Source organism: Crocodylus siamensis, chromosome 1 (assembly GCF_052110815.1).
Source record: "Crocodylus siamensis isolate JL-2025a chromosome 1, ASM5211081v1, whole genome shotgun sequence".
Taxonomy (NCBI): domain Eukaryota; kingdom Metazoa; phylum Chordata; order Crocodylia; family Crocodylidae; genus Crocodylus; species Crocodylus siamensis.
Window position 1 is genome coordinate 329,949,744 of NC_143395.1, and position 17,169 is coordinate 329,966,912.

Consider the following 17,169-nt stretch of genomic DNA (forward strand, 5'->3'; position numbering starts at 1 on the left):
AAAGATAAGAAGTTGAACAAATCCTCTATTTATCTGACAATTAAGTGTGACTTGAACCATAAATTTTTACGCCCAGAGTAGAAATATTTAACAAATTAAAAAATCTGAATATTTAACAAATTAAATCTTTTCATTCAGTTTTGTAGAATCTGGCTTCATTCTAATATGGTGAAGATTAATTATGACCTCTGACAAATGATAATACCAGTGGCAGAGTTGAGACCAGAGGAAAGTTATGCCCCATCCCATACACAGCATCTTCTGCCATTCCAGTCCTGCATTGCTGTGTCTTATTTAGCACTTCCTTTTGAAAGTACTAAAGCACAGTTCAGTATGCTCAGTTACTGCACCATGCAGTGTATAGTTAGATTTTGCTGCTACATCGCTATAGTGGCACACTCTCCAACTATAGCATGCTGCTTTGTTGCCATAGAAGCAAAATGTAACTATGCATCATGCTCATGGCACAGTAACTGCCCATACTGTGACGTAGCTGGTGACTGGTGATCACGTTTGTGTGTGTGTGTATACACATACATACACACATATCCATCTATCTATCGAGTGATAGATAGAGAGATAGATAGATTCTAGTGATATTTCAATTTAAACACAGAAAAATGTGGATTTTTGGTTACTGTTTTAATCGGAAAATTGAGCGGTTTTTTTATTCTAATTGTGTAAATACTGACCTGGACATAAATTGCACTTGCTCAGCCTGGCCAGCAGGGGACACACTCCTGTCTGTTGCCTAGGCACATGGCTTGGCATCTTCAGTAGCCTCATGGCCAGTGAACTAAAGAGAGAACTAAACTGAACTAACGCCCCATCACATGGGCCTGATCCTTACAGCCTACCTGCCTCTCCCATGGCAGCAGAGGATAGAGAGCAGGGGAGGGAGGAGGTGGTGATCTGTTAGTGGGCCAAGCAGTCCCTGAACTTCAGGGGACCTTGGTGTTTTCCTCCATGGTAGTGGTGCCCCTGAGATAGTAGTACCTGCCTGCTGGCACCTGGCCTGGGTGGTCCCAGGGGGCACCACTACTGTGGAGGGAAGCACCAGACCCTGCACAGCTCAAGGGCTGTGTGACACAGCACCAGCTCATGCAGGCAGGCTGAACTGAAAAAGAAAAAAAAAAGTGGTGAGGAGCCTAATTCTTTTTTCTTCTGGAGCCGACTTGCCTATCTCATCTGTGCAGGAAACTAGTGCTTCCCTACACAGCTGTGGCACCCCCTAGGCAGCTCCTGGGTGGGCTGCTAGTGGGCAGGAACTTCCCAGGGGACACCGTAGCCACAGAGGGAAGCACCGGGTTCTGTGCATCTCAGGCAGGCAGGCAACCTCCAGGAGAAGAAAAAACAAAACCAAACCAAAAGATAAGGCTCCTTACCACTTTTTGTAAAAATTCAACTGCTTGCATCAGTTGCCACCAGGTTGCATAGTCCCTGAGCTGCATGGGGCCCAGTGCTTCCCTCCAAAATGGCAGTGCCCCCTGGGACTGCCTGGGCGGGGTGCCAGCAAGTAGGTGCCACCTGGGGGGCACCACCATCATGGAGGGAAGCACCAGGATCCCCCACAACTCAGGGACTACTTGGCCTGCCAGTAGTTCACCATTCTTACTACCTCCCACCAAAGTGGGTGAGGCACATAAGCTCCAGCACCCTGTGCACCATCCTCACTGCCTTCCTACCAGCTGGGACCACCTGGGAATGGCTTGCTTGCTCTGGGGCAGAGTGGCAAGGTAGCAGGACAGCACCTGAGATTTCTGGTAGCAGAAGGCAGTGGGGATGGTGCATGGGGTGCTGAAAGCCCACCAATCCCAAGATTCCCCAAGTACATTGAATTCCAGCACCCTGTGCACCATTTTGTTACATAGCAAACTGAAACACCTCAGATGGGTTCTACTTTGCTACATAACAAAGTCATTTAAAGCAGAATACGCTGCCGAGCGTGTAAATAACAACACCATTAAAGCAGTGCAAAAGGACAATTACACTCTTTTAAAGGCCATGATACCAAATTGTCTGGAGTTCTTATACTGTGACAAGCTTTGATGCTACTCACCACAGTGCTGGGATTCACATAGCTGGTCTGCAGGTAAGCCAGCTGGCACCATGCAGTCAGAAGAAGATCCACTGTTTGGTCTGGGGCCTGGAGACCCTGGGATTAAAGGGAGACCAGAGTTACAAGCCAAAGGACAGCATGCTGGAATGCCAACTATTTAAGCTGGATTTTCAGTTGCGTTGTAATTATTAGAGCATACAGGACAGCAGCAAGACCCCTTGCAGCCATCATCCTCCCCAGTACCAGCACAGGAGAAAAAGGCTCTGACACTGTGCTAGAACTGATAATAAATACCCAAGTGGAAAGGGGTTGGGTGTAAGAGAGGAGGAGCTACACAGAAGACATGCTAATAGAGTCACTCTGGGTACTACAGGAACCACTGATTACAACCTCCACAGGTAAAATCCAGTGCAAACAGCAATTTATGGTGGACAAATAGACTCAGGTGCAATGTAGCTCAAGGGGCAGGGCTGGCTGGTATGGTGGTTGTGAGCCTGTCACATGTACCAATGACAGAGACAGCCAATGCAAATTATTGAATTAATAAGTAAAATAATTCCAATAAGGATAGTGTAAGGTAAGTATTTTGTTGATATATTTTGTGAGCCTAGTTTAATAGAAATGTTAGGTAACCTTCCATACTAATGAAAACATAATTATAGGTCAAATAAACAGTGATACTATTTAGTTATTTATTATTATATAGTGATGGTTTCCTTTGGTTAAAAATATGCTTCCTAGATTCTGTGAAACATCAAAACAGCAACATTTCCATTGAAAAAGACATGAGCCTTTGAACACATTTTATTTGTTATCACATCTGAAAAAGGTGTCAGTGGAAACTAAAACAAAACTTGTATTGATGGTTAGACTTCTATTCTAAGCATCTAAACAAAATTACTTTATTTTTAAAGCTACGTTAAATCCACAGCTCTCATTAAAGGTAATGAGAGTATCAAATATTAATTTTATTTGAAAATCATAGTGCTTATAATTCTACCATAATTAAGAAGTAAAAAAAAAATGTAATGTTAGGTTTAAGAATGACAGTGACTTAGAACATTCACAGAGCTAGACAGAATTTGGATAATATATATTAAAAATTAATATTGGAGCAGGAAAAAAAAGAGATACCCTAAAGTTATAAGTTTTACTGTACTATTCTGGTGGGGATAATATTATGGGACAAGGTGATCTTCCCAGTTTAAAACACAGCTATTTCAAATAATTGAGAATGTAGGAGATTAACCTGGAGAAATCCTAGATCCATATTTTGTTCTCCGTAGGCACAACTACACATGCATTTGCTCTGAGATCAGTTTATTTGCAAGTAAATTATTTGTGAATAAATGCTCTTGAGCAGGCTTCTACACATGCAGGGATGTGGGAGTAGATTTCCCCTGCAGTGGACCCCTGTAACCACCAAAGAGAACTTGAGATGGTGACTGCAGCTGGCAGCAGCTGGCAGCCATCTTGAAAAGACTGCTCTGCTCTGTGCTCCCTGGTCATCCACTTCCCTAGCCAGAGTAGTGTGCACAGATGTCTTCTTGCCATCTCTGCTTCCCCTTGCTGTGGCTGCTTCAACCCCTGCTCCCAGCAGCAATGCCCAGTGCCCCAGGTTACTGCTGGCAACTGCACTGACCCTGGTGGCCCACTGCACCAACTGTCAGCTGGATCCTGGCCATCTGGGCCCTCCAAGCTCCCCCACATGCAGAGATTACCTTCACAGCTGCAGCATGCCATCCAAGGGCCACCACTGTGCTGCTGCTGTCTGGGCCCCACCCAGCTGGCCAAACCCCAGCAGGGACACAAACAATGGGTTGCTGAATGTCACCTCTGGGACTACCTTCACACTCCTGGGCCTCTAGTCCCACCAACTCTGGGCCTGCTGTGCCACCCAGGACTGGTGGCTGCACATTGTCCAGCACACATGGGAGGATAAGCAGTGGCTGGAGGTGTTCCACATGACCCAGGTCACCTTCCAGGACCTGTTGGAGAAGCTTCAGCCACATCTGGAGTGGCAGAACACCAACATGAGGCTGCCCCTCCCATGGACACACGGTTGGCTCTCACCCTTCTTATGTTGGCCATGCTACCAGCCTCTGCTTTGTGGTCCACCTCTTTAGGGTGGGCAAAGCCTCTGCTGGGAAAACTGTCCTGGAGGTGTGCAGCATCCTGCAGGATATGCTGGGGCAAAACTGTGCTCCATGTGCATGACCCTCTGGTAGTAGTGGTGGTGGAGGGGTTCAGTGCCCTGGGATTCCCCCAAGATCAAGGCCCTAGATGGGACCCATATCATCATCATCTCAGGGTGACCAGTTCTACTATAGCTGGAGGGCCTTTCACTCAGGTGTGTTCCAGGCTATCATTGACCACTGCAGCACTTTCAAAAATGTGAGAGCCAGCTGGGTGGGCAGTGTCCACGATGCCTCTGCATTTCACAAGTCTGTCCTGCCAGCTGTGGTGGATAGTGAATGCTTGCTTAGCACTGGGGGTGCTGGACATGCAGCTGGGCATAATAGTGATTCCACCCCTTCTCATTGGAGACCCCACATACCCACTGCTACTCTGGCCTATGTGACCTTACACCAACCAGCTGGAACCCCTCCAGGCCCACTTAAATTGGTGCCGGGCCAATGTTTCTTCTAAGGAGTAGCAGTCTGTGAGGAAACTGCTTCAGTCCGTTAGCACACTGCTTCAGTCCTGCAATTCCCCAGAGCCAACGGAGCCCACGGAGCAGTTCTCCCCATGCTTGCCTATGCATGCAGTGTTTGGAGTCACCCTAACCCCATCTCCATGCCCTGCAAATAAGCTGCTCACGGCTCCATCCCATGCAATGCCCCACACTGCCTGGGCAGCACTTGTTAGCAACCCTTTGCTTCAGCACCCAGGGCAATCATGCTGCTTGCCACCTCTCCTTTGCTACAGCACTGTTTTTCCTCTCGCCTCCTCCCCTAACCCACAAAGCCTCTCTAAAGAAGTTGCTCTACTATTTAAAAAACTGTGCATGTGAGAATCATTCCTATAGCGAACAAACCAGGATATTCCTTGCGCTGAAGAGCCAAGAGAGACCATCTCTGCTGGAAACAGAGCAGAACAAGACTTTTTTATCTTGTGGATTAGTAATGATCTGTTTTTAAGGGGAATTGTGAAAATTAAAATACTGAGCTATGCCCCCTAATGAAAATGTTGAAGCATTGGTTGGTTCTAGGGAGGTGGGGACCAGTTACATCACTGGACAATCAGGACTGGATTTGAAATTTTGAATTCTGGTTGCTTGGCACACAGAAAACAGAAAATTGCATGAGTCAGATAACAGGTAAGTTCCTCAATCCTCACGTGGGGCAGTCAGAGGCTGCTCCCTGAGGTGAGGCAAGGCAGAGCTGGGGGCTCAGGCTGGGGGCTGGTGTGGGCTCTGCTGGCTCCAGGGAACTGCTCTGAAGGTTCCACCAGCTACGGAAAACTGCTTCACTCCACAGCCTGATGCCATGTGCCTCCTCACTTCCCGAGGCAATGCAGGGGTCCAGAGCAGTTCCCCAGAACTGGTAGAGCCAGTGGAGCAGTTCCCCAGAGCTGGTAGAGCCTGCGCCAGCCCCCATCTGGAGCCCCCATCTTTTTCCCCATCCCCACCCCTGCCTCATCTCATGGAGGAGCCACTGCCTGCCCTTCATGAAGAGTGAGGAGCTTACCTTCGGTAGGTGTCCCACACTGGCCCCCGTTTCTTCACTATGCTCCACACCCAGCTCCTCTCTGGATGGGTGTGTGGTATTAAAAAGTTCATGCATGGCAAGATTTTTAATTGTGTGTGACCATGCATACATGCTGCTTAAAGGGAACGCTGGTCTGGGTTGGAACCATGCCCTGGTGAAGTGTACTTTTGGCCACTTGAAGGGATGCTGGTGCACACTCACTGCCCTCTTTGAGTTTGATGAAGACAACCTCCCCCAGGTCATTTAATAGATTGCATAGACATTAGGGGCTGGAAGGAACCTCATGAGATCGTCGAGTACAGCCTCCCCAGCATAAGCAGGAAGTTTCCTGGGATCAAGTGACCCCAGCAAGAAAAACATCTAGATATTTTTTGAAAGAGTGAAGATTAGGCGCTTGCACCACCTCTGGGGGGAGTTTGTTGCACACCCTGGACACTAGCACCATAAAGATTTTTTTTCTTATGTCTAGTCTAAATCGGCCTTCCTGAAGTTTATAAACATTAGACCTTGTTATACCTTGGGGAGCTCTATTAAACAACTGTTCTCCCAGGTGCTGACGTACCCCTCTTATATAATTGTAGGCTGCTACCAAGTCCACCCTGAGCCTTCTCTTTTCCAGACTGAAGAGTCCCAAGTCCCTCAGCCTCTCCTCATATGGCCTCCCCTCCAGGCTTTGGAGCATATGTGTGGCTCTCCCCTGGACTCACTCATGCTTTTCCACATCCGTCCGGAAGGTGGGGGCCCAATACTGGATGCAGTACTCCAGCTGTGGTCTCACCAGGGCAGAGTAAAGTAGGAAGATGACATCCCTGGTATTGCTTGAGATGCATTGGTGGATGCATGCCAGAGTTTGGTTTGCTTTGCCCGCCACAGCACCACATTGGTGACTCATATTCATCTTGTGGTAAATCAGGACTCCCCAAATCTCTTTCAGTCATTGTGTTAGTTTATAGAGGGTAGCACTGCTGAGTCTGGAAGTATGTTGAAGGTTCTTTCTACCAAGGTGCAGCACCTTGCACTTCTCTACATTGAAGGCCATCAGGTTTAGGAGACTGGCCCTTTTTTGAGCATTGGATGTCAGTTATCCCATTAGATCTTTCAGGGGCCAAATGATATCTTTGGGTTTTTTTTAACTTCCCACATATGTGAAGAAGGAATTTTGTTGTCCTTGATTCCCGTAGCTGCCTGAGTTCAGTTTGTGTCTTGGCTTTCTGGACTATGTTTCCTGTTTTCCAACTGCTGTAGGCTTCTCTTTTGAGTTTAATGAGGTCCAACAGTTCCTTGTTCAGCAAGGAGGTTTCTTTGCCCATTGACTACATTTCTTGCAAGATGGAATGGCTTTCTCCCATACTTCAAGGATTGTGTTTTATTTCAACCTGCTTGCTGTATAACATCTATGAGGCCCACGGCAAGCTATTTCATGAGGCCTGGGCAGAGGAGGTGCAGTGGGTGGAGGACACCTGGCAGTGGAATATCACCTGTGGTGGCAGTGTCAGCAGCAGACTCCCCCTGATGAGGCCCCAGGTTAGCTATACACCTTTAGTGGGGGCCAGGGCACTGGGTGTGAGAGGCACTGGCTGACCACTTCCTGCACTCCCTGCTGTAGCATGCCTGCTGTTTCATTTTGATCATGGAATAATGGAATAATGTACATACTGGGTTACGTCTTTAAATCGGAAAATTTGGGGATATTTTTATCAGAGAAAACCAGGTTCCATGGTTATCATACTTCCTTTCTTCTCTCCCTCATTTTTTTTCTATCAGTAATGTTTCATTTTTACTGGGTTGTTTTAAATGCTTCCAGTACCATCAGTTATTTATCTTCATTCCCTCATATTTCTTATCGCTTTGATTAAGTGGCTTTGATAAAATCCATTTTTTTATCAGCCTAAAGGTGCATTATTATTAAGTTAAAAATGTATGTTTAAAATTAAAAACATAGATCAATTAAATCTGAACATTTTCAGTTTGTAATGTTAAAAAGATCATTCGGCAGCCAAATCTCCAAATCTGAAATGAATCAGGAGATGCATTTAAAGGTCCAAATTGAATTGGTAGCCTCTGAATCAATTTAGAAAAGATTCAACATGGATTCAGAGATTTGGCCATAGACTGAACAGACAGCATCCCTCAACTATGGTGGACAAGACACAGCTGCCTCCAACTGGTAAGTCAGTTGTGGTGGGTGGAGGGGGGAGAGAAAGGGGGTGTAGGGGGGGCAGATCAATGCCCTACAGTGAGGGAGGGATTGGGACTGGGCTGGGGCTGGGACTCAGGCTGGGGCAAGCACTGCCTAGGGAGAGGCTTGCACCACTGCATGCCAGTGGTCTGGGAGCTGCTCATGTGGCCACTTGTTCAGCTGCTTTCACCACTGCTCCAGCCACTGGTCCAGGAGAGCATGGAGTGGGGTCATCTGCCCCAGCATCTGTGTGGGGTACGCAGGGCTGGGGCAGTGCCAGGTGAAAGGCAGAAGGTATTGGGAGTGGAGCAGTCCCCCCCCCCAACACTAGCCCAGTTGGTGCAGGGCTGGCACAAGACAGAGCCACTTCACTGTCTCCAGACAAGCAGCGCACAGCAGTGGGACCTGGCCCTGCCTCCCCACACCTCATGAATAAGCAGTGGCTTTGCCTGGACTGGGCGAGTGGCAGCAGTGTATGGGGGGGTATGTGCCACCCAAAAACTCACTGCAGCTCTCCCATAGCCCCTGCTGCACTGCCCACCTTGCCCTGATCTGCAAGCACAGGCCTCTCCCCCTGCATGCTGTGCCACTGCTTGCCCAGATAGGGGGGTCATCCAGGAAGTGTGAGGAGGCTGGGTCAGCTTCCACCCATGCATGCCACTTTTCTGGAGGCAGCACAGTGACTCAGTCTGGCACCAGCCCCACACTGACTAAGCCAGCAGTACGGGGTGGGGTATAGCACCCACTCCCTTGACCTTCTGCTTTTCATCTGGTACAGCCCCAACCCTGCCCACCCCATACAGATCCTGGCGAATATGCCCCCACCCCATGCCCTCCAGGACTGGTGGTGGGAGGAGTGGTGAGAGCTGCCGGACAAGCTGCCACACAAGTAGCTCCAGATCAGTGGTGCACAGCAGCACAAGCCACCTCTCCCACGCCCTGGGCAGTGCTTGCCCCAGCCTGGGTCCCATTCCCAGCCTCAATCTCTTCCTTGCTGTGAGGGTATTGGTTTGCCCTCCCTGCCCCCACCTCTTCACTTCCCCCCTCTACCCACCACAATTGGCTTACCAGCAGTAGTAAGCTGTGTCCAGTATTGAGGACTACTGCCTGATTACTCTATGGCTGAATCTCCAAAGTGGCACTAAATCTTTGGATCCAATTCAGCCAAATTGAATCAGGACAGTGATTTGAATCACTGTATGAAATGACTGTCGTCCCTCTGAATCGGCCAAATCGGAATCCAAATTGAATACTTGCCACTTCGCACAGACCTATTTATCAGAGACAAAACTGGAATTCTGGTATACAGGTGATGAAATCTTGAATTCAGTATCTAACAAGGTACAAAATGGCAAAAAGAATCCAAGTTTCTTTTTTTGCATTTTGTTCATTTTCCTCAACAAGCTTCGCGCGCGTGCATGCACGCGCACACACACACACACAGAGTAGTAGCAGGGAAATCAGCCAATATAGAGCTAAAAATCTGTTTTCTATAGGTACAGCTTCACTTGGTAAAAAAATACAGGAATATTTACTGACTTATTCTGTGACTGGAATCAAAATAAAACGTGATGAATATCTGTTCTTTTACTTTACATGATTACACATCTAAATATTCTGTCTGCTAAACATCAAACTCGAATTTTCCAGCAAAAAATTGCACACACCCACTCCTTTCTTATACTCTGATCAAGTAATTTAATGTTACAATAGTTTCAAAATGTGGCATTTGTGGGAGTTACCTATACTGTCCTTAACTGCTTTATTCTCTTCATAAGTGTCTGACAACTTGGATCAAATGAAGCTTTTTAAAAAAGCTAAGTTCTTTAGAAGATATATATATATATATATATATTCTGAGCCTATTCAATCACCCCCATATGTGCACACACACATGAATGTGTGTTACTGGTTTGACTCATGTTGGTTAAAGTGTGCAGTAAATCAATGCAGGAATTGCTACTGTTATTGCCACTGCTGCTGCTGTTGTGACAGACCCTAGAAACCAGAACCCTATTACACTAGTCATTGTACAAACAAACCAGGTGGTTCCTGTGCAACAAGTAAGTATATTTACAGTATTCATTTAAAATAGGAAATAACAATTGGATACAACTGAGACTATGTGCAGATATTTGGCAAGGGGAGGGGTGTGAGAGGACATGCCAACCTGACTTGAACGAATGAAAGGGACCTGAGGATAATAACTGACCACAGTATGAACATGAGTCATCAGCACAATGCTGTAGCCAGCAGAGCTAACAATATCTTGGTATACATCAATTGATGCATCTCCAGAAATACCAAAGAAGTGATTCTCCCACTGTACTTGACATTGGTAAGACCACAGCTGGACTACTGTGTCCATTTTGTTGATCTAATAAAATATATCATCTCTACTACTAGTCCTGATTGCCTTTTCCTCTACACTAATATGGCTACAACCTGGATACCTGACACATAGAAGATATAAAATTTTAGCCAATTTCAAATAATGAAATCTTAATTTTTTCCAAAGCAGGAAGCAACTGTGGCTACCTGAAATCTGAGATCCTGCTCCTGCCTTTGTTTCTTGGAAATTTGCATCACCACAGATCCTCACAGGAGGTGAGAGGCTTCATACCAGCTGACTGCCCAGAGGATTTTCCCATCTATTGACTCCTCTGTGAAATCCTATGAAATATGAACTTTCATTTCTACGCAGGAGAACTTTTATAATCTTTCCTCCAATGCCTGATGAAGGGTGTTTGTGCCTGAATGTTTGCAATTAAAGATTTTTTTTTGTAAAAACCTTGGTCTAATAAAAGATGTCATCTCTACTATGAGCCCTGATTGCCTTTTCCTTTAGACCAATACAGCTACAAGCTGGATACCTGACAAGTCTGGATGCCACACTGTTAAAAAGGAGGTGGTAAAGCTTGAGAGACTCCAGAGAAGGGCCACCCATATGATCAGAGACTTGCTGATCATACAAGGATAGGCTGAGGGATCTGGGAATCTTCAGCCTGAAAAAGAGAAGGCTGAGAGGGGACTTGTTAGCAGCTTACCACTACACCAGGGTGCTTCAGGCTCAAAATTAGGAAAAACTACTTCACAGCTAAGGTGTCCAGACTGTGGAATAAGCTCCCTCCAGAAGTATTGCAATCACAAGCCCTGGATATTTTCAAGAGGAGATTAGACAGTCACCTTTCTGGGGTCACCTGAACCCAGTTGTTTTTCCTGCTTGGTGCAGGGGGCTGGGCCCAACCATCTTCTGAGGTCCCTTCCAGCCTGACAACCTATGAAACTATTAATCTATAAATCTATGGATCATGCCTGCCCCCTCATCATTCCTATAAATTGTGCCTTCTCCCTCAGATTCCTGTAGATCATGCCTCCCTTCCCCACCCCACTCCCACCTGGTTCATGCGTGCCCTTCATCTCTGATGGACCCTCCAATCTGCTTGCCCTCCCATTTAGCCAACCCTGCTGTTCACCCTCCATCCCAATTGACTTTAGATTAGGTGTCCATTTTGAACCTGATCTAGCTTCCCCATAATGTTCCTAAATGTCTGCACTTAGCCAGAAAAAACATTGAGAGAAAGAGGTAAATATGATATGATTATAAGTGATAAGTAGATAATAGTGTTTATGATAAATTCTTACAAGCTCAGATGAGTTTTTTGGCATTATTCTGGTTCCTAAAAAAAATCAAATGTTCAAAGAAACTCTGAAAATTGTTAAGGATGTTCAATAAACTAGATTACAATAAATCTGGAATTATTTTGATAATCCAGGTGGGAGGGGGAAAAAAACCTGTCATGTGAAAATGCAGTCTGGTGCTGCAGCACCCTTCCCCTCCCCTGACCTTCCTAGATTAAAAAAAATGCCTATTTTCAGTCACTAAGACCAGATACCAGCAGTTTCTATGTTAATAACAGTAAAAACAACAGTAGTAGTAATATTGATAGACTGCAAGCTCCCAGGGTCAAAGACTATTTCATCATACTATTTCATAAAGTGTAAAAAACATTACTGATGCTATATGTAACTTGCAGCACTTATAGAATCCTATGGAACTTGAGATTGATACCTTTCAAATGCTGCAATTCAGTCATCCAGATGCAAAATATATAGCTATCCCACTGAGAACAGCAAATAATATATGTTTACTATTTTCTTGCCAGGACTGAACCTCTGTATCTAAAAGTATGACCTGCTCTAACTTAAATCAAAAAGGTGCTTTTCTTTTAACAGCATGCTAGTAGTGGACTCTTTAATCTCCTTAGATGATCAATTGTTCTGACTATTTATACTAGACCTTTAATATGATACTTTATAGTACATTATCCCATACAAAAACTACATTAAGATGGGGTTACATTTTAAAGATACCTCAGTATTTTAAACACAGTATTCTGATTTAATACCAGGCTTCCTGGAGGAAAGTAGTTGTACTCTTCCAAATGCTGCATAGAACAGTTCTGTACAAGGGGTACTCAAACATGTGGGAAGCGTGCTCCCATGTGCCAGAAATCCAGTAAATTGGAGCAGACTCGATTCACTGAGTCTGTTGGAGCACATAAATTGACATGTTCTGGCAGCTTTATGATTCACGTTTATCAGAGGTGCAGTGCACCTCTACACTGAGAAAATGGTGGCAGTGCACTTTGAACTAAAACATATTCAGTGTGTGTTTGTTCAAAGTGTACCACTGCCATTTTCTCAGTGTGGGGATGTGCTGTGTCACTTATACATGTGATGTGCAGGCAATTTTGCTTTGTGTGGTTCACTAATTAAAAGTGCCTGGTGCCATATTCAGAGCATATGTAAAAATGCACAAGATGTTTAACAATTGTCATGAGGACATTCATAATGATCACATATAGCCTCTGCCCTCTTTGGACTCAGGACCTAGTTGGTATGATTATCCAAGCACACCAATGGGCTCTTCTGAACTTCTCAGGTGTTTCTCAACTTCTGTGAAGTTCATATGCCCACTGAGCCTCACATAACATAGCTAGTCTTTACAGAGACCTAGAACCTCTACTGGTCCTGGGACCCAGGGGCCTTCAAGCCTGGATTTTACCATTGTGGTTAGCTCAACCTGCATGCTTAGCTTGAATTGTGGTTTAGACATGCACCCAGGGAAAAGAAGCAGATGGAAAAATGCTGTCTCTGACTGAAATTAATCAGGAAGTTGGCTAACTAAATTGAATAAATATTGTGTAGGCAAAAGAGGAACAGTCAGAGAAAAACCTACCCTCACCTAAGAATAAAAAAAAAAAAAGCTCAGGATAGAAAACTCCAGATAAAGTTAACCATATTTGGCAAACAAGCAAGATTATTAATATGAATTGAGAAGAAGGTTTAAGTGAATTTTATGTATTAAGAAAGATGTATGATATAATGATATATAAAGAGAGATAAGAGAAAGCCTGAAGAGATCTTGTCATCAATCCAAGATCAACATCAGACATGGGAGCCAGGAGCCCTAGGACAAGACATCATGGCCTGATCAACCAGTGAACTCACGTTTAAAGCAAATAATCAGGTTCAAAACACTTGAAACAACTTCACAGAGATGCCATAAGCAACCTTCAAGGCTCTGTTGACTACTAAAAATAAATCCCTCTGGTAAAATAAGAAACAGTTTTATGAGAAAATTTGGGTATAATGTTAGCCATTCAGATAGAAAGTGTATCAAACCAAATAAGTAGGCTCCAGGAGCAGCGAGAGATGCGTGGGTTCCACCGCTCCCCCAAAGCTCCCCAGAGACCCCCAGCACAGGCGGAGGTAAGCAGGGCCCATGGTGGGAGAGGGTAAACCCTTAGAGAGTGGGAGAAGGCAGCTGAGTGGAGCCAGGCTGGGTCTCACCTCGCCCAGCCCCTACTTCAAGGGTCCGCTCAGGGTGTGCGGCCCTACCCCCTGTCACCTCAGAGATGGCCACCCAGACAGAGCCTGTGGTTCCGGGTTCCATGCAGACAGAGCCCCTGGGTCTCGGCTGTGGGGGCTGCCTGCCCCTTTTTCAGGCCCTCCCCTTGTGGGGTCTGCTCCCTTTTGGGGTCTCTGGTGTGCCAGCTAGAGGAGCTCCAGGCAACAGTCCAGAGATTGTGTGCCATCAGGGACTGTGAGCAGGAGCTAGATTCCTACTGCCAGGCCCTTCTCCCCCGGGAGCCAGAGGGTAGACCATGGTCTCCCTCCAGGAGAAGGGAGGATTTGAGGACCTCCCATTCTGTCCAGTCAGGGGGATGGACCTAGGCGGTCAAGGGCCCTAAGGCCTGCCGCACCAAGGCCCCTGCCCCGCTGGAGCTTAGCAAAAGGTATGAACCTCTTGCAGCCCCAGCAGAGCCTGCTGAGTTGCCAGCTCCCACAGGCAACACAGACTCAAATGCAGCTACCACCCTTGTTCTCCCCAAGACAAAACATAAAGTGTTTGTTGTGGGAGACTCCATCCTAAGGGGGACTGAGGGAGTAATCTACCGCCCCAACCCCTTAGCCCAGGAAGTCTGCTGCTTCCCAGGGGCTTGCATCCGAGACACTGCAGAGAAGATCCCTAAGCTTCTCCAGCCCACAGACCACTATCCCATGCTTTTTATTTATGTGGGCACCAGTGATATGGCTTGGAATGCTCCCAGCCAGGTCATGAGATGCTACAGGGATTTCGGAGCAGGGCTAAAGGGTCTGGGGGCACAGGTGGTGTTCTCTTCAATCCTCCTAGTCTTGGGGTATGGGTTAAGGAGGGAGAAGAGGATCCATGTAGTTAATCAAAGACTCCATCACTGGTGTCATCAGGAAGGCTTTGGCTTCCATGACCACAGCCTGCTCTTTGGCGAGAGAGGCAGCGAGCTGCTGGGAAGAGATGGCCACCACCTCTCTCCGCTGGGGAGGAGGCTTTTCTCAGTCAGACTGGCTGATCTGCTCCACTGGGCTTTAAACTAAGTCTGCTGTGGGACAGGGGGACTACTGCCACTGCTGGCCCACTGACCAACCCTTGCAAAGCCAGGAGAACAAGGCACTTAAGGGAGCCCATCCCTGCCCCAGCCATGGTACAATCTGTGGGCAAGGGGACACTTGCCTGCCTCTACACAAATGCCAGAAGCTTGAGGAATAAGCAGGAGGAAATCATCCTTCTGCTTAACACAAGTAATTACAACATCAAAGGGATAATGGAGACCTGGTGGGACTCCACCCATGACTGGACCATGGGTATAGATGGCTATATATTGTAAAGGAAAGATTAAGTAGAAAAAAGGGGCGGGGTTGTAGCTCTGTATGTTAAGAAAAGCTCCACGTCCCTGCAAACTGATGTTGGCAACCAAGGTGGATGACTGGAGACCCTCTGGGTTAAAATCCATAGGGAACATAGCACAATGGTGGGGAACAGATGACACAATGGTCGGAGTCTACTACAGACCTCCCACCCGAAGTCAAAAGCTTGACAAAGAGTTTGCCCAGGAACTGGCTGAGGCCGCATGCTCCAGGACCATGGTTGTCATGGGTGACTTCAATTACCTGGACATCTCGCAGGAGGACCACTCAGCAAAATCCGAGCAGTCACAAGGCTTCCTATTCTGTGTGGATGACCTCTACCTGACTCAAGAAGTCTATGGGCCAACAAAAGGTAAAGCGCTGCTCAACCTGGTACTGACTACTGGGGATGACCTAATCAGCGACCTAGTGATTGATGGGAAGCTCGGTGACAGCAACCAGGAGCTGATCACCGTCACCATCTGCCATAAAGCTGGCAAGTCAGTCAGCAACACAGAAGTCCTTGACTTCAGGAAAACTGACTTTGACAAGCTCACGAGGCTTATCAGTGAGGCCCTAAGGGACCATGACCCCAGGGAGAGGGGAATTTAAGAAAAGTGGTTGTTCCTCAAGGGAGCAATCCTCAATGCACAACCTAATTCTATTCCATCTTGGAGGAAAGGCAGCAAGAGGGCATGGCAGCCCCCTTGGTTCTCCAGGGATCTAGCAGACATTCTGAGGCTAAAAAGGAAGGCCTTCAAAGGATTGAGGACGGGATTCACCTCCAAGGAGGAATATTCTGCACTGGTCCGGTCCCACAGGGAGCGAACCAGGAAAGCCAAGGCTGCAACTGAACTCCAACTAGCTTTAAGCATCAAGGACAACAAAAAGTCCTTTTTCAGTTACGTGGGGAGCCAGAGAAAAATCAAGGGCAACATTGGACCCCTGATGAACCAGAAGGGACAACTGACAACTGACGCCCAGGAAAAGGCCAACCTATTAAATGGGTACTTTGCATTGGTCTTTCATCAGCCCTATGGGACGCCTATGCCCACTACGGGTCAAGGAGGTCCAGGTGAGGGAGATCCCCTGCCCTCCATCAATCCTGACCTTGTGAAGGAACAGCTTGAGAGGCTGGATACCTTCAAGTCAGCTGGCCCTGACGATCTACATCCCAGGGTACTCAAGGTGATGATGAGCATCATAGCCCAGCCTCTGGCACAGATCTCTGAAAACTCCTGATGCTCTTGTGTAGTGCCCAAAGACTGGAAGAAGGCCAATGTGGTGCCGATCTTTAAGAAAGAGAGGGAAGTGGATCTGGCAAACTACAGGCCTATCAGCCTGACTTCTATCCAGGGCAGATCTTAGAAAAGTTTATTAAAGAGGCCATCCTTAATGGACTGGCCGACACCAACATCCTGAGGGATAGCCAGCATCGGTTTGTTGCGGATAGGTCTTGCTTGACCAATCTCATTTCCTTCTACGACCAGGTGACCTATACTTGGACAAGGGAGAAGAAATTGATGTTATATATCTTTACTTCAAAAAAGCTTTTGAACTGGTATCCCATGATCACCTCTTTGTGAAACTGGCCAATTGTGGCCTTGGGTCCACCATGATCCGCTGGCTGGAGAACTGGCTCTGTGGTTGGACCCAGAGGGTGGTAATTGATAGAAGTCAATAGTCATGGTGCCCTGTGGTCAGTGCGGTCCCCCAATGCTCTGTCCTTGGACCCATATTGTTCAACATCTTCATTAATTATGTGGACACTTGAGTCAGTAGTGGAATGGCCAAGTTCACTGATGACACCAAACTTTGGGGCAAAGCATCCACAACATTAGAGAGGCAAGTGATCCAGGCTGACCTGGACAGGCTCAGCAAATTGGCAGACGAGAACCTGATGGTGTTTAACACTAAAAAATGCAAGGTTCTCCACCTTGGGAGGAAAAAACTGCAGCACCCTTATAGGCTTGGCAGTGCTACGCTGGGTA